The following is a 23,433-nucleotide window of genomic DNA, read 5'->3' as shown; positions in this document are numbered from 1 at the left end:
AGAACAATGAGGCGACTGCTGAATGTTACAGGTGTTACAGGAGTGATACATCTCCTGTTGTCAGGCCTGCAGGTATCAGGCTGTTGTTCTCCTTTATCTCATAGTGGACAGAAATTATTTTTTGGAGTGGCACAAATAATTTGTGTGGCATCAAATTTGATGCAGAACAGCTGATTGTTCTGTAAATAGTTTGAAATGCTTATTTTAAAAACCGCCTTGGCTGCATTTTTAGGTAAATAGCTGCAAAAAACTTTGTTGTTTGCATAACTCGGTTACTTTTTTTGAAGAAGTAACTATATAATTAAATTGCCCAACACTGGTCATTATATACAGTATTTTGCAGACAGAGAGTTACAGGACTCTCTCCCAGACCACAGACTCATACTCATAATACAAGTCAGAGCTTTATAAAAAAATAAATACAATAAAATAAAAAAGAAAGTTGTGTTTTCAAAATTGGAGTTCAAGTTATTTTTTTTACTTCCAATAGTGTTAACATACTACACAGGTCATGAACAAGATTTTTTTAAATTTTCATTGTAAGTGGGCTAAAGCAGTTAATTAAAAGTAGTCTAACATAAATGCTGTAATTTGATTATTTTAATAAACCATGTAACTTGGATGGATTCGATGCTGGCGTGACCGCAGTGCACACGTCTGCTGTTGCTCACAGTGGTCCAAGTGTCCACTCAGGGAGTTTGTGTGTTCACTCAGACACATGAAAAATTAGAGGGAACATTGCTCAGAAGTATACCTTCTGCATGTGTTGTGAGAGATGATCATGATCTCAGGTCACTCAGTTAGTTTGTTATTTGTTATTTATGCTCATCGCTGTACCAAAAAAATCAGGTTTGAGTTAATTCCTCTCAAAACAAGACTGAAGGGAGGTGTAGAGAGGGTCTACAAATTTGTATTTTTGTAGAATATCTGTAATTAACACAAAATGTAATGATTAAATACTTGTATATATTTAACGTTAGGTTAGGATACCTGCAATCCACCTGGGATTGCAGGTATCCTAATTCCAAATACAGACAAACTCAGGCTGACAAACCAATCTGACTATAAGCTTTCAAGGTATGCAAAGGATAGGTGCACGACCAAAAGCCTTAATGAATTTTCAGTGGTGCAACCATTCTTCAGACATTAATATGCATTTTTGTGCTCTGGAAGATGTGAAGAGAGCTTTCAGTCTGTAGATTGTGGCAGAGTCATGCTCGGATTCTGAGAGGTGCTTCTGCTCATTCCTGAGTAGTGTCTTGTTTCCCCTGACGGTTAGTCCGCTGTTATGTGAAAGCATGTCTGGGGGGATGCTTGCAATTTGTACTGCTCATCTCCTCTACCACTGTATACCACTTTCCATATTTTTGACCTTGCGGTATGATATTGCTACCTTGTACACAGATAAACATACACAAATAGACTTTTTGTTTGCCCTGGTAAGAGCAGAAGTGTTAAAAAAAAAGGATACAATTAAATAAAATTTAAAAAAGAAAAAACACCAACAACAACCTGCACATGCACACACCCCCTTACTTGCTGTCTTAAACACACACTGCTGGGATTGCTGTATCCTGCTAATTGGCCAAGGAGCTCAGGAGTTCAAATGTACATCTAACACATTGAGACTTGCTCAGTGCCTCTGTTTTATCTCCCTCCATTCGCTGTAATCCAAGAAAAAAGCTGGTAAAAAATGAAACAAGCACAACTAAGATCTAGCTCTGCAAGAAAAATAAAAGCTTTCATAAAAGAAAACACACACACACACACACATACACGAGTGCAGATGGGGAAAAGAATCAAAAAGCAGTTTCATTCAGTCTGCCTCCATGCTGGAACAAAATAACAAATACATGAGGGATACAAATGGGATGAAAGGCTCTGTGGCGAATGGTAACCAAGGGGGCCTTCTCTCAATTTGGCAGAATAGAACAAACACACATATGAGGTGAACCATATTGAGTTGTATAAAGTAAAGGTCAGGATCAGCAGCGTGCAGGCAAGAGAAAGCCCAACTTCAACCTGCTTTTCATCTTGTTATGCATCAATTTTTATTCGGCAAACATTCCTCCGTGACAGCTGACCTTATCTCAGCACCCTGAAATATGGCCATCACGGCGCTTGATCGAAAGCAAGTTCATTTTATGAGCTGCACTGTAATATGTTGAGTTAATTCCCAGCTAAATGTCAGGTGAAACGCTGGTTGAGGGTTTTCCTACACATTCTGCTGGTGCTCTAAACAACACGTTCCACCCGACGAGCCTGAATCCATACCGCTGATTTTAATAAGACTCTCCGCCCTTTCTTGTCTCACACCAATTGTTAGGCTGATTTGTTACTTGTGAAATGCCATTTACTTCTTAAGCTCATTTGTTAAGGCATGCAGAACAAGCCTAATTTAAATGTTACATAAACACAAACACCTGCCAATATTGCAGTGTAAGTTTGTAGAAGTGATGAGACATCCTCCAGTGAAACTTACTTGAAGGTAGTTTCATATAATAAGCTTTTAAATATATATATATATATATATATATATATATATATATATATATATATATATATATATATATATATTGTACTTCCTGTTTTGCTGGTGACATATATTTTTCACCAGCAAAACTTTTCAGGATTCTATTACCAGTTTGTCAGCCTATGCCATATAATATGGCTCGAATGCCAGTTTGATAATCACATCACTGGGCCCCTCACACCTTCTGGACTCTGGAGTAATGCTTTAGCTGCCCATTCTAAAGATTTGTGAAAACTACTCATCAGGATTTAGGTACTGAAACCTCCTTGGTTAGGTCTATGAAAAAGAAAAATTGTTCGGGTCCCCTTGCATGATGAAAAATAAGATGTACCCAGTGCATTTACATGTCCACATGTGACGAGCTTGGAGTGACAGACCTGTCAAGCACCAATGCAGAACGTGTTTGTATCCACGAGACACCAGCTGCCTCGACAGTATTTGATGCCCTGAGAACGAGAACAGTGTGGATTAGTTGCTGAGCATGTTTGAATGCAGTTTTGATTTACTGTGGTGTCATTTTCCACCCTTCTGTTCTTGCTGCTAATCTCTAACTCTCTTCATCAGTAAAAAGGACCTTTTTTCATCATCCACTGTGAAACGCTGGTAATTCTGAGCCCACCCTGAGAGCTTGGCCTTGTTTCCCCTCCTGAGAAGTAATTTAGAGATGCTAAAGTTCCTCAGAGACCACCACTACACAGCCTTTGTTTGACAGGGCCTTTGCTGATTGGAGTCTTAATGTAGCTGATCGTGTGTGCCTCAGTGAACAAAGGCTGATGTATTGATCTTGTGATGTGGTCACTTTTGGTGTGGCTGATCTGGCTTTGGATACAACTGATCAAGTTTCCACAAAGTATTTTTGAGCTGTGTGCACTGCCCCCTTAGAAACCTTCAGCATAGCCAAGATCTGCTGCTGAGAAAATCCTTCTTTGCTCAGAGTGACTCTTTCATTTAGTTCTGATGTTTTGCACTATCACAGCTCTGCTGAGGCAGCAGGGACATTCCACATAGAGCCAGCCAGAACCCCAAATACACACGGTACCTATATCTTTCATAGACCTGTTGGTTACAACTTGATCTTTTCCATTTATTTTGGGAAATGTGACCTTCTAGTGATTACAGTCAAACCATGAAGACAGGACAAAGTAACATTAATAAACAATGACTCAAAGATATCTGGTGCCCTTAGTGAAAGCAGAAATGTATGACTGCAAAGTGCTGAAATTCCTGTTGCACTGTCTCAACACACTAACTGGGGTCTCAAAGAATAAACTAGAAATCAACACTATCAGAACCAATAATCACAGCAAAACCTTCATACATTTTCTACCATTTATGCAGGTATTTATAGTCGTTGCCTGTGTGGAACACCCAAATGGAAAATCCTTTATCAAAAAAAACCTACAATGCCCCAATCTGAAACATAAAATCTTGCGGTTTTTGAAAAAGAATTTGTTTTGGGGTAGCAGTCCAAGCAGATATGCAGTTGACCTCCTCCTCAGTCACCTCCTCCAGCTCAAATATGGGGATAGTGGAAATGTAATCTCTCCCGCATCCACACATCTCACCTAGAAGGTGCCACAACCACCTCTACTTGCCAGCTTTTACATGAACATCTGCCAATGACTACTGCAAAAGAATGCTACAAATATTTCTAGGGCTGAAAAACATGGAGATTTTTTGAAAGAGGTTTGATGGGACCTCTTTCAATGAAATCTGTCACAATCTACTGGAAATGCAGACTGAATCTTAACTTATCTGAAACTCTTTATTATAAGACTGTTAGCAGAAATCTAAAAGGTAAACAAAAGTCCAAAAGGGGAACACTGGAAACAACAGGGACAGACACACGCCAGGAAGAAGAACCATTAGAGGAACAGAAACAGACACTCTGACAATGGACGAGTGAAAACAGTGAGACACAGGCAAACTAAATCACAGAATATGAGAGAAAGCACAAGACACATTAACAGTCAAAGTAATGCAGGAAGTGAGATAACTGAAAAAAAAAACAGACACATGAACGAACATAACATCTTACAATGAGGGAGGAATTAAAGTCTAATGCCACTAAGAACTGACAGCTACAGGAAAAATACTAAGAATACACAAAACAGTTATAACTATGAAATAAACCACAAATCAGAGCAGAATGTTGAAGTAAAGACTTCTAAGTTAAGAAACACGGGGTCAAATAATTCCGTACCACGACAGAAATCATCTTCTTTTCCCGTCTTACTCTGAATAAAGACTAATATAAGAGGAATGCATTGAATTAGACATCAATTCACACTCTGTAAAAGCTGTTTAGTAAAATTTCTTCTCCGTAGCCAACGAGTGGCGCCATTAATTTTTTGACTAGTGGGTTCTGATAAGTTGATACAGATGTTGTTAGCTACTTCAACCTTGGCACTGGATTTGTGGAATTTTAAAGAACAATCATCACAATGTTTATGCAGTGTTTTGATATTAATCAGTCAATGTGTGATATAAATCCTAGCTTGAGCTTCAAAACTCGAGTATCTATCGTGCTCCTTTGTAGAGGCTGGGAATCATCTCTGCAAGCTGAGACTGCCGAGGAAGGCGATGAGGAAATCCAAGCCTGAGAGGCATTCTGTGGAATCAGACAGTTAAATGCTTGTAAAGAGCAGAGCGAACACACACATTGAACCTCTTCCCCCTGGTGTTATCTTTGGAGCCCATCACGTGTTCGGCCCCCACCATGAGAATAAAGTGGAATCTTGGCATTTGTTCATTTTAAACAGAGCAGGGTAAGCATGTGTAATCGATGCTCAGCAAACAATACATGGGATCGGCAGCGCAGTGGCCTGGGACAGCACGAGGATGGTTTCCAGATGAGAGACATTTGCTTTTATCATCTTCTGTTGTTAGCAAATTTGCCACATCTTTGATGGTTCGGGGAGGGTGGGGCTTTGCTGTCCAATATCTGGAGCAACTTAACAAGCAGCTCCACTTGACTGGAGATCTAAGCTGAGACAGATGCGCCCAGATGTGTTCCGGTCTGAGCAGGTAACTCTTTGTTTGATGGCAGGGGGCTCTTTGAAGCTTCAACAGTGATTGTGATTTATATTTCTATTTTCTTTGGCCAGTCATTTAAACAGTAGTTTAAATGAAAAACCTCTTGACATCAACCAGGTTACTGGAAACCTATCGAGGGTTAGGGTTCAGTTCATGTCCACCCATTTTTATGCAGTTTTTGCTTCTGTGGAAAATATTTTAGTCACAATGAATGTATGAGAGCTATAAAAGGCGTCATCTTGCAGTTTCTGAAATAAAACTGAACCCTAACCACAGAGCTAACCCTAATAATTCTGTAGATGGGTCAACTGTATCATGGTGGATGTTAAAAACTTAACTCCATATGGATCTATGTGCCCATTAAAGCTTGTTTTATTATGTTTATCAAAGCAGATAATTGAATAATCACACTAGACCATTTGACCTCCATCACCTGGAGAATTGGGACCCACTCGCATCCTCTGTGCACTTCCTGAGTGGGGATCTGTTTTCGAACCCTGTGTTAATTAGAGCTGAAGTGCGAGGAAAGGAGAGGAAGTAGCTCTCTGTGTGAGAAATCTTTATTCATGGGGGCTTAGCTGTGACTGGCATGGCCTCAAGACATCCCAGCCTCTCTGTTCGGGAAGCCCTGCCAGATGTTATTGATATTCACAAATAGTTAGAATTTGCATCTTGATGGAAAGGTCCAGAAGGGAGGAGACCGGGTGGGCGGGTTGAGTTGTGTTGAATAAACACAATTAGTCTGTGGGTTGAGGTCTGTGTGCTGCATGTGTGTCTTTTGAAGAGACAGTTCATTTTATTTGATTTACTTTCCATGTATTTGCAGGGAAATGGTGCATTTCAACTGGCTTAATATCCACTCTCTACTCTGGGTTGATTAGGATGCAGGGAGCAAGGGTTGATGGGAAACTAGGATGAAGAAGGGGGATTGCGTGGGGCTGAATTGTGCATTACAAATGTCTGCCACGTCCCACGCCTCGCTTCAATACTCACATTTGCTTTCTCTTAGGCCCCGTTTGTTTTTGTTGTTTCTATTGGTCGGGCGGAAAATCCGCAGTGTACGCAGCTGTGGACTGTGGTTATACGGATGACAAATAATGATCCACCGAACTGTACACAGAGGTTTTTCAGTAGGGCCATCGTCTCTATGTAAGTGATGAGAGGAAATAAAAGGAAGCACACAGGATGTCTAAAAAGCCCCCAGTTAGTCGAGGGGCAATCATCCAAATTAATCAGCGATGGGCTGACAAGCGGCTCAGTCCAAATCAGTGGCCTGAAAATAAAAGAACTCACCTTCAAACAGAAGAGGAGTTTTTTTGTGTATTTTATGTTCGCGCATGAGATATTTGGCAGGACAATCACCAGGTTTACATCTTTTTGTGACGTTTAGTCACATGAAGGGTTCATCTTGAGGGCAGGCCATCAGGAAGAGACACAGTTTGGTGTTTTGGGTGTATTAATAGGTTGAGAGCCAGGTACAAGAAGGATATCAGGTGGCCTTTTAATTACTCCTCAGGTAGGGGAGGCAGGGAGTGGATGAAAACTGGCAGATGGATAGTTTGACTTCACTTATCGAGGTCTAGTGATCCAGAGCACCTTGAGGACCCTTCTGGCCAACAATAGAAACCCCTCCTAGCAAAATATAATTTGGTAATAAGGTTGCTAAGGGACCATGAATAAGAAAACATTTCTTCGAGTCTGCACCTTCACACAGAGGTGCCCCCTTGACCTGCATACCAACTCCTCAAAACATGCCCCCACCTTCCTCAGAGACGCCCGCCTTTCCTGGGCTCAGAAACCCAAAGCAGCTGGTCGTCCATCTGGGGCTCATCAGTTGCCCTGGAGAGCAAAAACAGTCCCTGCCGTGGCGGAGCGGGCATCCGTTCTACATTATCACCACTGCCTCCTTTTTCCACTGCCATGCTAGCACCCAAAATCCCCCACCACAAACCGCCTGCTGCCTCAAAGCCACAGCAAAGACCCCTGTTACGCTCCATCGTTCAAAAGGCTGTGACTGCAGATATTCTTGTTTAAGTCTCAGACGCTAAAGCAGGCGGGAATGTTAGAGGTAATGAACACAGACATCGTCATAAGGAGGGAACTGTAGACAAAACATGAGTCTGTATGAGCTATTAATGACAGAGATCAGATGGCGACTCACACAGCGAGAAGAGAACAAGAGAGTTTCCAGTTAAAGCATAGTTAACCAGCAATTCAGCAAATCAAAATCAAGTGAATATTAAGCATTGGGCTCAAGAAAAATAAATGCCAAATATTCCAGTTGGGTGGCATCGAAACAGGCCCAGACCACGTCTTATCGACAAATAATCCACCACCATTTTACAAAGGATGCTGAAGACACACTGTTACAGGGCTGTTTCTACACTGATTAATAGATAAAGTCCACTCTTTGCTATGGTTTTTCAGATCTCACTCTGACATGGTCATGGGGACAGAAACTGACCCAAACAATCCATGGCTGTTCATTTTGACCTTACAGCTGTGGAGTTGTTAGCAGCAGGAGTCATGAAATACAGACAATCAAAGATTTAAGAGGAGCTTATTTGTAGCTTGACAACAAAGAGTCCATTTTTCTTAGATTTGACTTCAAACTGGCAGCACGGTGGCACGGTGGTTAGCACTGTTGCCGCACAGCAAGAAGGTCCTGAGTTCAATTCCAACATCAGGCCGGGGTCTTTCTGTGTGGAGTTTGCATGTTCTCCCCGTGTTTGCGTGGGTTCTCTCCGGGTACTCCGGCTTCCTCCCACTGTCCAAAAACATGCAGCTTGTGGGGATAGGTTAATTGGATAAGCCAAATTGCCACTAGGTGTAAATGTGCGAGTGAATGTGAGTGCGAATGGTTGTCTGTCCCTGTATGTTAGCCCTGCGACAGACTGGCGACCTGTCCAGGGCGTACCCTGCCTCTCGCCCTATGATAGCTGGGATAGGCTCCAGCGCCCCCCGCGACCCTGAAAAGGATAAGCGGAAGCGAATGGATGGATGACTTCAAACTTTCCTTCCTGATGAAGCTTATAGTTAGGGCTGGTTCAGGTGACCCTTAGGCATCTCTTAGTTAGGATGCTACAAGCTCAGTTTTCTCATATGTTCTCTATCCTGTCATTTGTGTTTTGTCCTCATCTCTTTATGCTCATCTTTTCTCTCTTCTCTTTCAGCCCCACCCAAAACTGGTCACAGCAGTCGCCCATCCCTGAGCCTGGTTCTGTGGTTAGAGGTCTCTTCCTTCCCACTGTCACCAAGTGCTCCTTTTAGGTGAGCATCTGATTTTTGGGGATTTTCTCTCTGATAATGACAACATGCATTAATATTACTTACCTGATACAGGTAAGTAGTAGTATTCATTGTTCTGCAAACAGAAACTCTTCCTGCTCTTGCTACCGCTTGGCCCTGATTCCAGCAGTACAGCGGTGTAAAGCACAAGCAACACACTGATAGAAAGCTGAGAATACTGCATAGACATGTGTGGTTTGTGTTTTCACACCATCAGCATTCACGGGTCTTGGAGCAGCAGCATGCCCAGGTCTGTCCAAGGCTTCACCATCAGCATCAGGGCCTCAACTTAATCAACAAGAGAAAATAAACTGCCGGCAGGGATCTGTCATTTTCCAGCAGAAAGAACTCAGAAAAATAAAAGACAGGACAGAGGGGGAAAAAAAACAGACTGAACTGAGCAAATGTCTGTAATTTGTAAAGAACCAAAAAAAAAGAAAGAAAAAGAAATTCACTCTCAAATTGCATCTTTAAGCTCCAACCGGACTGATTAAACAAGAAGGCGCACTGTTATTTGCTGGAATCTCAGACCCAGTGAACACGGCCTTTCATTGAGTAAACAACTTTTAATCAAAACACACGAGTCTGAGGACTGTATGGAGGTTTTGAGGCCAGGCTTGGCGGAGTTCACCTCATTGCAGACCAGGAATGCATTTTCCCTCCTTATTTTCTTGGTTCTACATGACTTCCTTTGATATACACCCCATCTGGATGTTGAGGAGAAATACTCAAACACAAACTCCACTCGCATGCCCACAGTTAGAAATGTTCCAACTCTCCCATACTCAGAGAAAAAGTAAGCTCTGCTAATTGCTATTGATTGAGAGGTTAAAGACTAAAGAAACTGGACATTTCTCCATGTTTTTACTTCTAGTCCTGGATGCTGTTGAGCCCCAAATGCTTGAAAAATGTTTTCTCTGATGAAGACTAGTGAGCAAATACTGCATGAGGAAGTTTAATTTTCACCATCATAAATCACCCAGCCACTGGAGGATATGAATAAAACTCTGTAAGAGCCCCATTCATGATTTTTTTTTTTTGGTTTGAGCCACGTATGGACTTTCTGGACCTGATCAGACTCCAGCATGCTCACGTTGCGTGGCATCAGGATTAATGTGGATGTATGACACTGCAGATAGGAAGAAAGCATTAACTGCACTGGGTATGATACCGTACAGCCCCCTGCACACACAGTGATTAGAGCTGTCTGACCTCTAGTGCTGCAAATGTGAGTGTAGGACAGGAATCAGACTGAGGAACAAATAAGTTATAAAGAGGGAGAAAAACTGTGTGTGTGTTTTCGATGTGGACATTTCTGCGTGGGCATGTGCGCTTGAGTTACTGTGAACCTCCCAGCATTGTTACAGTCTCTTACCAGGGGACTAAGCGTGGGTGTCATCCATGTTTTCCTGGAAAGACAGACGCGGCGGGGTCGGCACAAATGGACGGTCTGTTGTTAGAGATAAGGTCCTGGTGAAATCAGAGGCTGGCGACGAGACAAGACAAGACATCCGAGGGGACTGGGCCATGCTGAGGCAGGCCCTGGACTTTAATTTCTTTCATGTCTGCCCTGCACACACAGACTCACACTGACACAAATACACAAGTGTGGCTTTGTGAAGCCGGCCCCTGACCTAGAGCAATCACCTCAAACCCAGCTATGATGTCTGCTACCCATTATAGGGGATATGGCCTGGAGGATCAGAAGTATCAGGTAATAAACAAGGGATTTATTTATTTTTTATTTTTTTAACTTTCCAACTGAGTGCTGTTCTGGGCTAAGCGACACAGTGCTTTTTTGGCTGGAGAAACTATAGTATCGCCTCAGGAGGTCATGAGTTCAAATTGTGCATCACCTGAGTGTAAATGAGCATGACATCAGCTGTACCTGCAGGACATATCACACCGAATACCTCAAAACAAAAGTGACCAGTCCACATACTTTTATGTATGACGAAGCCAGCTTCAAAAAGAAAAATGTTCTTCCCATTTGCTGCAAAGGAACCTTCACAGAGGCCTGACCTCAACCCCATCCAACACCTTGGGAATCAGCTGGAACGCGGAGTGTGAGCCAGAACTTATCAACCCTGAATGAGACCAAATCCCTGCAGCTGTGCTCCAACATCTGGTGGAAAGCCTTCCCAGAAGCTGTTACAGTGGGAGATACTGGTTTTGGCATCACCCATACAACGATTGATTCAAAGTGTGGGTGTCCACGTACTTTTGGCCATGTCTCGCACATCTGGGAGAATTTCCACTCACTGGCCTGAGAACAGTCAGATGCTCTCTGTGATCTGTTTATTGACCCTCAAGTAACCAAACTATGTTAGTCCCACTAATATATACTGAAGCATCATGTCCCTGTCATATTTCATTTTATATAACAAAAATCATAGGATCCTCATCTGTTGCTTCTTGCAAAAAGCTCCATATTTTAGTAATGTTAGAAAAAAATATTAGGTTATCTTTTACTGCACTATGTATTACAGTATCCTACGATCATTTTTACTCCAAAATCTAGATAAACTGATGACTTTGTAATACTTTAACCAACAACACATTACAGTCTTCCTTAAATCTGAGCAAAAATGTCAAGAAATCTTTCTGCTCTTAGCCTCAAAGCCATGTTTCAGTGCAATGAAATCGAAGCACAAAATGTTGTAATAAAAGACAGATACTGAATTTCACACAGCTTTCCATCATCTATGTCTCACCAAGGACCAATTCCTTTTGAAAAACTATGAAAACTTGTAAAAGTAGATAGTAGAAAACATTATTTATAATTTAAAATGTAATTACAACACATAGAAATATACAAAGTTATATCAGATGAAAGTTAAAAAACAACAAACTGTGTGATCTCTTTCTAAATGTTATTATGACCCATAGGAGAGGCAGGAAATATGTCACAGATAAACTTTTAAAAGTTCCATAATGTGATGATGATGATGATGAAAAAATCTGGTTGGGTGTTGCGCAATAGTCACAATGTAAAGTTCTTTTGGTTTGAAACACAAAATGAAATATGTTAAGATCACATCTTTCTTATGACAACTTTATGGCTTGCACTGTAATTACACTACAGGGCTCTGTTATTTATTTTATTCTAAGATTTTTTTTCTTGACTTTGTGAGAATCAGGAGAAAAAAATCGAACACCATGCAGGAATATAGCTTTCATTTTATTTTTCCATTAGTTCAATCATCACCACCAAACAAAACATATTCAAAACCTAAGTACCTCAACTCTAACTGTTAATATTGCTATCCTTTCAAAATTGGCCAAAGAGAATGTTCAATCATTAAATTTACCAAATGTCTCGCTCAGAAAGACAGCAAATGAGACAGTCCTGCTTGTCAACATAAGATGCCCTTTAATGTGTCTACATTCCTACATGTCACAAATAATATGATAAAATCCTCTTAAAAGTTTTCTATTTAGTTATTTAACATTGGTACTATATGACATTGGTTCAGTACCAAAGAGGCATATACTGGGAAAGCTATTTTAGATAAATTCTACAAAATGGACATGTGATTGCCCGAGTGAGCTCTGCTGTGAAAACTTAGAACAACAATGATTTTTTTCCTTAACACGAAACAGGAAATAATCAGAAAGCTGCTCTTTCCAATGCTTTTATCAGTCAGTGCACTTTCTGCCATCCTCAGACCAAACCCCGAGGTCTCGCCAAATGAGGCTCAGAGTGTAAATCGCTCTCTCTAGAGCTGAGTTAGGTCGTGAACTCTCTGCAGACTACAAGCAGAAACCAGAAACCATTTGGTACCACAACTATTACCCTTGGATACAGTTTAGAGAGCCAACAGCAAACCTAACTATTCATCTGCTGCTTTGAGTAGTGTCACCTCCAAAAAAGATAAGAACAAATAAAGTTACTGAGGTTAAGCCCATCCACCTGCCCAGATCACCCCCACCAATGTAACCCATGTATTTCCCTTGGTGTAGTTCAGCAACACAAATAAAGTCTAGGCCAGTTTTATCTTTCACACAATGGATGCTCGTTCTGTGGTTTGTCCAGCTCCGGCCACGCACAATTTGTGCTCCACGCCACCGTGGGTGAAAAAACTCAAGACGAGGCGGTGTAATAACAATAGCTTGCTCCCTACAGTCAGCTTCTGCTTTTTCTGTTTTCTCAAAGCTACAAGGATGGAGGGACTGTGAAGGCTGTTTATTTGTTCTTTCTGACTGAAATGGCCAGCACAGTTTGGAAAAATAAATGTGTAAGACATTCTGACATGCCTTTCAGATCCTTAACCTCCTAGGACCTGGCGTCCACATATGTGGACATCACATTTTGGGTTGTCTAGACCAAAATACTAAATTTTGATCTACAAGGGCCTGATATCCACTTACGAAGACATTATACTGCCACTGTTCTATCGAAATTTAAAGCGAATGTCCTCAAATGTGGATCTCATTTTTCTCAGAAACAATTAGGGTTTGGGTTTGGTAATGTTCACCCATTTTTATAGAAGTTTTGTGTGCTTAAAATATTTGAATACAAAGGAAAAAAAAAGGAAAAATCTGCTAGTTTCTAGAAATTTGCCTCTAGCATGTGGCTAAAGTCAAACCCTAACCCTAGATGGAGGACCTTGTGGAAGTATGAGATCGATGTCCATCAGGTCATTGCCACTACATCTAGGTTTGGGTTTAATTAATTTTCAAATATTTTTATGGAAAATCTTTTAAAATCTTGACATCCACAAGGTCATCCCTAAATCACTTATGAATAGAGGATAAGGCTGCATTTTAGCCACATGATAAAAATGCACGTTTCAAAAAGTAGATGATGTTGCCTTTCAGTTCCAGTCTTCTCCAGGGATTTTATCTTTGGAAATCTACTGTTAGAAGATTTACATTTGGCTACGACAGTCCTGACTATTCCTTATAAATATGTACATGTGAACCTAACACTAAAAGGTGCCCTGGAGGATGTTGAGAAGTTAACAGAAAAACTGTTCAGACAAAATATGTGAGATTTAAATCAAAATGCAACATCATGTAGTCCAAAAAAATCTGCTTATTTAGCATGTGGCTAAGCAAAAAACCCAAACCCTGCTACGCTGCTGATGACATGATGTAACTTTAAGGGGTTGAGAAAATAAGACCAGGGTCAAGACAGAAAAACTGAAATTACCAGAGGGGTTGATTTTGCCTACCAGCAGGCAACCTAGTGGATATTCAGAGATCAAACACTTTTTTCTTTTGAGTTTTCCATAAAAGGTCATGAGGTCCTGTAGCTAACAACAACAACAACAATAAACTAGAATTAGAAATACTTTTTAAGCAAGTTTCATATATATTTTGGCATTACAATTTCTGTATTAAAAGATTTCAGGTGATCCCAACAGAGCCTATCTCTGACTTTCTCTAACTGTAGATGAATCACAGATGAATGAATCAACAGTAACTTGGTGGATGTTCAAAGGATGTTCAAAGGAAATAGCATGCTGGCTAAATTATAGTTTAAAAAGAAGATGGATATGTATTTTCCTGACACGGCACTCTAAAAAAAAGCATTAATGTAATTTCCAGGTTTATATGACAATTTTTGCTCCCTGAAAACACTTTTGGCATGGAAACACTTTCAGCTGACAGCTTTGCATTTGCCATCTCCACAAACTGCCTTCCTCACATTTAGTGAGAAATAAATCACAACTATAATGAAAATCACACTCGAGGAAATTTTAACACCATTAACAGTTGACTGATTTTTTTTGGCCTTATTCACTGTAATGGCTACATGACATAATCTGTAATTTGAGCTCCCGAGCTTACTGCAGCATTATGTGCTCTGGAAAACATGCCGGTTAGAAATAGGACCGATGACATGTTTACAGAGACGCACTGCCTACATCAGATGAAGAATTGGGAAAGACATCCCACTTACATGAGCAATTGCATGAGTTGTATATGTGGAATATTAAAAATGATTTCAGTGCACTGAACTGCCTCTGTACAATCATTTAATGATCCATCATGTGATGAGTTAAGAGTTCACAGAGGAGAAATAGTCCCAGAATAAATACATTTCAACAAGAGAACAGAGGCAAGGAAAGAAATGGGTTTGGCAGGAGACGAATGTGGTTTGGAGCACAAAACTTTGCCACTTCTTCTCTTCCTCTCCCTCTCCCCAGCTCTCTATCTCACCTCTTTATCTTTGATTCCTCCCTCTCTCTTTTCATTTGCTCTCTCTCTCCATTCACCTGCCTCTGCTTCAGGCATTGATTTATGGCTGCATGCAGTGTGCTTCCTTCTCTGAAATTGGTTGGATATGTATGTCATGCTGTGCAATTATAAGAGCGTGACCTCAGCTGTCTGTGACCTGAATGTCCTGAACAAAGCGCCCAGTTGTGTTCCCTTCAGATTGTTTTCAAATGAATATCGAAATGACTAACTGGAAATGACTAACTGGAAATGACTGTCTATCTGTCATTCTTAAAAAAGTACACATTTCCTTAATCCACCAGTGACCTGTTTATGGTTATGGTGAGGTACACGTCTACTTCTGTATAAGGCACCGGTCCCCAACCCCCAGGCCCCGGACTGGTACCGGTCCATGAGTCATTTGGTACCGGGCCGTGAGAGTAGAGGCTTGGGTGTGAAATTTATGGTTTTCAGGGTTTTTATCGTTAACTCGGTTTCCCTGGGTCTTTTCCCGTGTTGTAGTTATGTGTCTTATTTTGAAAGCAATATTTATGCGTCCAGCGACCAGAGAGCATTAAGGGACAGAGAGGAGGATGTTACTCTCAATGTTGTTGGCGCATTTCAGGAGGACATTGCTAGTTACACAATTACACAGTGAATTTGCGTTTATTATTATATTTACAACATACCACAGCTTTTGTCTTGGTCGTATCATTTTATTTTGTTGTATTTATCCGCGACACCTTAAAGGCCGGTCTGTGAAAATATTGTCTGACATTAAACCGTCCGTGGCGCAAAAAAGGTTGGGGACCGCTGGTATAAGGAATTTTCACCTGAAATCTCGTAATAGAAAAACTTTGGGCCATGAATGTTGTCACTGGCCATTTCCTTGGGTACACCTTGCTAGTACCAGGTTAGCACCAGGTTTTGCATAGAATAAATTCAAGATGGTGCTAAAAAAAAAACATTTCTCAGAAATTTTGGTCCAGGTTGACATCATAGCATCACACAGTTGCTGCAAATTTGTCAGCTGCACATCTGTGATAGGAAAATCATGTTCCATCATATCCCAAAGGTGGATTGAGATCCGCTGACTGTGGAGGTCATTTGAGTACACTGAACTCTCTGTCATGTTCAACCAGTTTGAGATGATTTGAGTTTGTGACTTGGTGTGTTACTCTGCTAGAAACAACCATTAGAAAATGGGTAGACTGTGGTCATAAGGGGATGGAGAGCAACAATACTCAGGTACTCTGTGGCATTTACTAAAGGGGGCGAAGTACACCAAGGAAATATTCCACACACCATTACACCACCAGCAGCCTGAACCACTCATACAAGGCAAAAATCTGACCCACCATGGACTTGTTATTTTAAATAAACAACTTTTCCATCTAATTGAGGGTATTCTACATGAACCGGAACCAAGTGTGACAACCTAAGCAAAAAACTGATATATGGTAGATTAATTTCTCCCATTAAACAAATGTTTTTTCTATGTATTGAACATTTACTTTATTTCTGTCTATATGATGTCAGCTACCTGGCAAGTCATGTAACAAAATTTTCCAACTTTCTGAGCTGTTGTTTACATGAATTCTTCCAGTAGGGCAGTGATTTTTCCACTTATTCCAATGCCACATGAAAGCACCACCAGGACAGGCTTTCAAAGAGTGATGCATGTGTTTACTGAGAGCTAATGTTACAGTGGCGCACTGTTTTTAGTGTATTCACTGTAAAGCTTTTGGGGGTATATATGTCAATTCTTTTAAGTCTGTTTAAAGTGCAAACTTCACTTCTTCCACATGTTCTCATCCATTATTTTTGACACTTGGCTTATGTCAAGGTGAATGGAGATGGGTGAATAGTCGGGGGGTGGTGGGGAGAGGCACCTCACCGAACACTTCGTGCCTTCAGCTGCAGCATGAAAAGGAGTCACCGGTGGAGCAGCAGAGCAGATCAGAAGGTGAAGAATATGAGAAGACAAAGAAAACAACATTATGCTAATGCAGAGTGATAGGGAGCACAAAGCCTGTGGATCCTCTTTGCTTTAGTTTGCCTCCACTGAAATGAGGGATCGCACACAGGAACGTGTAGAAACAGTGATAAAGATTCTTATTACATGCAGGTGGAATGACTTGTTTCACACAATAGTTGCACCATATGCCAACTATCCAAAACTTAATGGTTGGTTTTGCACATTTGTGGACAAGGTCATAGGGAACTGTTTAAAATAATGTTCCAGATTTAAACAGAAAAGTCTGACATTTTCCTCGAGGATCTGGAGTGTTCAGGCTCTTTTCCAGCTCTGGAGATCATATAAGTAACAACATGTGGCACAATATAAGAGCACACAGGCCTTCGTGCAGCGACACATGGCTGCTGTTCCACTAATGTGTGACCTCAGACGATGGAAAATGGAAACAAGACCACACTGCTGCTATTTTACACATCCAGTCTCATACTGATATGTTTCCTTACTTGCACTGCAATGCACATAGACTGCAATAATAATAATATATGAGCTTCAATAATTCTCGAATACCTCATTTCATGTTACACATACGCTGCAATAATGAATGTAGACTTCAATAAATCCTTTAAACTTCATATCTCTATACAGACTGAAATAATGTATATAGCTTTAATAATCCTTGTACACCTCTTGTGTTTTTATACACAGCATAAATTGTGTATAGGATTTAATAAACCTCCATATTTATAGTTCCATACCTCATATTTATTTTTATACCTGAATCTCATATTCTTCTAGCTCTCTGTTTTATTTTTGACTCTTCATTCTTAATGCATGCCATGGATCAGAGTGAAATGATGTTTCAACCATATGTGTAACTTTGAAATATCTGAATTGGCTTCATATGTATTTTATGAGCTGTGATAGTGAAAACTTAAACATTAGAGGTTGTTTTATTAGTTAATTTATGATTTTTCTCTAAACAATTTAACTGATATTTCTATAAAAGTTATATTTCTACAACTGATATTTCTTTATATTTCTATAAAGCTCATTGAATTCAAATACTACTACTATGATTAAATATCCATGCAGGAAATACTGAAAAAATCTGGTAAACAGGTGAAACATACTAATTGTAAAGTGAGAGCTGGGATGACCCACATGACCCATGAACCCATTGAACAAATGATTTAATATGAATTTCACCTGTTTCAGGTGTATCAGGAATTATTTACTGAATAATTAATGAGCTCCCCTTGGCTGTGCCCGATACGTAACCGCACACAACTTTCCCGCTTTGGACACGTACATGTGGATCTCATGAAGCTGCATATATGAAATAAACTTAAGCAGATGACTGTTCAGGTTTTATTGTACCCTATGTTCACAGGTAAGTCTCATTGATAACCTCTTACAGACAGTGATGTGCATGTCCAACAAATTAAACACACATACTGAATTTTTCCAAGTACTGGTTTTCATCTTTCCTTTGATTTTACTTTGTTGTGAAGCATGAGAGTGTCATGCTCCCCTGAAAGTTGCTAATCTGTTTCAGTTCGGACCGTGAGGTTGGATAACTGTTAAAGCTATGTGCTGATTTTATACTATTTACTGGAACTCCATAACATTTAACCAACAACAATACAACATGCTCAGAAGAAATTTCACACCCCGAGGCCTTCACTGATCAGGCGTCAGTCGGTCCAGAGGTCCAAATCTGGCACTTGCACCTCAGCGATCACTGCATTGACTGTGTGACTCACACGGATTGCCTCTCAAATAACACAGAGACAGACAATCAGAGAAGTGACAGTGGCACATTAGGACAGTCCTCTGACATTAACATTTTCCCAGCATGAGCGTCTCAAGGAGGGGCGCAGGTTGCCACCGTGGTGGCAGCTGCTCTGGCTGGCATGCGGAGGCCAGTGGGATCACCCACACCTCCTCGCAGTCACTGTGGATCAGTCTCCATGAGCTGATCAAAGGCATCTGACTCCCGCCACGCGGGGTGCTGATTGCTTTTATGCACTCGCTGACACTGCTTGGCTTGGCTGAAGACACCCTAATTAAAATGGAGAGAGTGGAGAGAGAAATAAAGTTGCTCTGCTTTGTTTCCACACCAGCCCTCTGTGTGCTTTCTCTATACACCAATCTACGTGGCAATATAGCAAAAAAAAGACCTTTTTATTAATTTATTATTTTAGATGCAACTAATACAATGGTTTCTATATAACAGATGGAAGTGGCCACAATGATGTCAACCACTAATTTGTCAGCTCTACATTTTAGCTGTAACTGGATGAATGCTAAGACATCAGCTAATGCTAGCTAGCTTTGTTATCAAGTTGCATTCACAGACTGTATGGGAGCATCACACAGACACAGATAGCTGCTAATTAGTGCTTAGTGACAAAAAAAATCCTGGAATTTTACTCATCAAAAACTAGAACTTAGACTCCTTGGAGAGTCTGTCAATTAACCATACAGCAGCCATGTTATTGGTCAGATAATAGAATTCACTCGCTGGGTCCACGTCTTCATTTTAGATTTAACAACGTTTTAGTAGATAAAGATGAATGACTTGGACGTGAATTGAGCTGCGGTTTGGGGAAGGCCTCGAACGGGACTGGCAGCAGCTCCCGGGCCTACCAGATCCACATGTAGTAAATAGAAGTGACGAAGTGAAAGAATTGAAAAGGGCGGGAAGGGTGCATGTGAACTAGAATGAACAGCTTGTAGAACTGGGGGAACATATATAGATAAGAACTGGAAGAAGCGTGTTTGGAGGCGTGGTCCCGCTCCTGAAATTCCGATACTTTATCTCCAGTTAAAAAAGCTCCTACAGCACAAACATGATCCAGAAGTCCAAAACACTGGCTGTAGACATGTTTATTTCTGCTGCAAAGCTGGACATTTTAAATAGGAATCTATGGGGTCAGCTTCATATTAACGTCAGAGGACCTGCAGATTTTTTGGTGCTTCTATTTTATTTTTAACCTTGCAGATTGCTACTTGTCATTAACGTATTATCCAACAGTCTTTTTGTTTTCTTGTTTTTTAAAAATAAAATTCAACTCTTGTATGAAGGAACATTTTTTTATGTTGATTAAGAACATTTATTCAAATGTGACTCTTTCATATGCACCATTTGTCTTGTTTTGACAGTTAAATAGCGCAGTCAAGATAAAGTCAGTAAATATAATACATGCAGAAAACCAAAGCTGCTGTACAACACAGGTTTGGAAAAAATTATGGACAATATTTTTTTTGGGCTTTTGCCAGTCTGCGCACATCTTGCAATTCAGTACAGTCCCAGTTTGTAGCCGGGTACATCCAGGGTTTTTTTTTTGCAAATCGGATACAAGAGGAAAAAAAACATCATCATACATCAAAATCGAGCCCGTTCTCACTCCCGAGGCGTAACATCCCGACGTTTTGTCACGTCCTGCGGCGTTCCTGAGGAACGCGAAAGGTGACCTTCCACGTTGTTATGGTACGCGGCGGTTTCCAGCCCTGTACTGCAGCCCTAAACTTAACCTTATCACTAAGCCTAACCATAACCTTATGCCTAACCTTAACCATAACCTTATGCCTAACCATAACCTTATTCCTAACCTTAACCATAACCGTATCCCTACGCCTAAACCTAACCTTATCCCTAAACCTAACCATAACCTTATGCCTAAACCTAACCATAACCGTATACCTAAGCCTAAACCTAACCTTATCACTAAACCTAACCATAACCTTATTCCTAACCTTAACCAGCACTTTAATGAGGTGAAATAGTGTTTTCTAAAGCGATTTTAAGGGAAAAAGCGAAGATGTGTAGATTGAGTCCAAACGGTTCTCATGTGTCCGCAGTTTTCCGATGTCGTGACGTAGGAACGCCTTGGGTGCCCGAAAACGTAATATGTTGACGATTTGTCACCTAGCGTAAAATGTTACGATTTGGGAGTGAGAACGGGTTGCAAAATCATGGTTAATTAAATTTAGGCAAACACACAAAAAACAAAGCCTGCACACAAACTGAAGGCTTGGATCAGGGCACTTCCACACATATACTGTAGGCGATAGTATTCATCATCAACATGGCACAAACACTGTCATTACCACCACTGTGCTTTGATTTAGATCATCTTATACAAAGCAAGAAATCGTCTTCATATTACTGTAAGGAAGAAAGGTTCATGTACTGTGTGGTTGTTTTTTTTAACAAAAAATTGTAATGATAAATAAAAATTAGTTATCTGACATGAAATGCTCGTGACCAGACACCCACGCAATGCCCGTCCATGGTTATTGACCAGTATCACTGGAAGTATAAAATAATAAAATAAAATAATTTATAAAAGAAAAGATGTAAAAAATGTTAGAAAGTGCAAGAAGGACGTCAAGTAGATGACAGAAAAAGTGACAGAAGGCGGTGCTACTTTCATTTTAGAACCAATTGTTAACCAAGATGGAAAAAAAACAAAAAAGAAATAAAGATCAAACAGAAAGTGGGGCTTGTTCTTGTAAGTCCTGCAGTGTTTTGGTTTTTTGTCTGGGGTTTTTCTTGTAATAACTGCCTGTTTCAAATCCACCACCACATCTCCATTTCCATGTTTTTTTTCTTCCTAAAAACTCAATTTCTTTACCCTTTTGTGTCGCCCCTTGGTGGATTTACTCGAGTGTTTAGGATCGCTGTCGTGTTGAAAGGTCCACTTCTGGTGCAAGTTCAACTTTTGAACAGATGGCCTCAAAAATTGTCAAGCACCCTTTGAGATGTTGCAGAATTTATAAATTCAGTGGCTACAAGCTGCCGCGTTTCTGAGGCAGTGAAACTAAAGAAACCAGAATATTTAGACCATTTAGCTTCACAGTTGCTATGAGGTTTTTCTCTCGAGATATTCTTTTATCAAGACTAAAAATGTTCCTCTGGCTTTGATTTATCTGTCAGAGCACATTTTTCCAAAAATGTCCCCTTCTTTCCTTAAACAGTACATTCAGTGGCAAACTAATTCTGCTCTAATGTTCTTACTGGATTGCAAAGGCTTTTTCCTAGTATGCCTCACTTATAGGTCACATTTTTTGCAGATACTCTCAGATACTGTGAGTTGTAGAGTTCACGGTGTGAGTGTGACACATTTTTGGATTCATGAAGATGTCTACTCGCATTAAAAACTCTATTCTTGGACAGAATTTGCTATGATGGGCAGTCAATAAATCACACTCACACCTACGGCCAGTTTAGAATCACCAGTTAACCTACCCAGATGTCTTTGGACTGTAGATCAAACTCAGGACACACTTGCTGTAAAGCAGAGCTGCAGCAACACTTTTTCAAAGTTTCATGCCTGTGTATGTGAACATATGGATCCCTTCGTGCACCAGTATTAGCATTTGAGAGATAAGAGCTCTGTTTCCAAAAGTCTGCATTGGCGTGTTGGAGGAATGGCAGTGGTACAGTTTGCAAGTTTGCCAACCAGGAGACTGGTTTATATACTTTTGGGACCTTTTTCCAGTTGCTGATTCACTGTACTTTTGTTTTCACTGGCTGGTTAGATCCAAACACCAAAAACTGCTTGATTTTGATGAGCTACAAAAAGATTACTTGAGTTGCAATCATAAACCTGCTCTGTGGAAAGCAACAATTAGGAGCAATGGACCTGTTTTACTGATCGGATGTGTCGGGGCACAGACATCAAAGGACACTTTCTGCATATATGAGCCATGTCCGCTGCTTTGACCTTTTAATGACTGTTAAACTATTTATGTTATCCAAAAAAGGAGTGCCTCTTTGGCTATAGCATCCAAATATTCTTACTAGCTAGTGCTGCTGGGAAAGCCATGAGTTAGTGTTGTGTTACCACTGTTAGTGTTAAAGAGAAGATCTCAGCATCAGGCTTCTGGTTAATGGAGAAGTGGATTCAAATCACTGAGCATGGCTAATGGTCTTAGTGAGAGCAGAAAGAAAGTGTCTGGAGACCAGGTAGCAACACTCACACTCCCCTGAGAGCCAGAGTTTATCAAATTTCTATTTAAAATTCCAATAAGCAGTTTTGGGGGAGGGGGTCCTCTTGTCCGAGCTGTTTCAGGTAACCAGACTCTTTGTTGGTCGCTAAGCAGGAGGAATCAATATCATATCAGGGCCCAGTGGAACACCTGACAGTTCAATTTCACAGCAAGCCTCGAAATCAATACCTTTGGAATAGTTTTGGACTTTCCCAAAGGCTACCCACTGGAGTTAATCTATGGTGTCATTAGCTCGGGTCACAGCGTGCATGGTCATTACACTGTGTAACAATAAATGTTCATAAAAGACGACACGCTTTGTCCTCTTGTGCTTGACTGCAACCTCTAATTGAAGTAAATTCATTCACGAGGTAGGGCGGGCGTCTGATCGACTGGTCCTGCAGCTCCCCTTTGTAATTCACGTCCAAGACAATGT

This window comes from Pelmatolapia mariae, linkage group LG16_19 (genome assembly GCF_036321145.2).
Source record: "Pelmatolapia mariae isolate MD_Pm_ZW linkage group LG16_19, Pm_UMD_F_2, whole genome shotgun sequence".
NCBI classification, from domain to species: Eukaryota; Metazoa; Chordata; class Actinopteri; order Cichliformes; family Cichlidae; genus Pelmatolapia; species Pelmatolapia mariae.
This window is presented reverse-complemented; position numbering follows the sequence as displayed.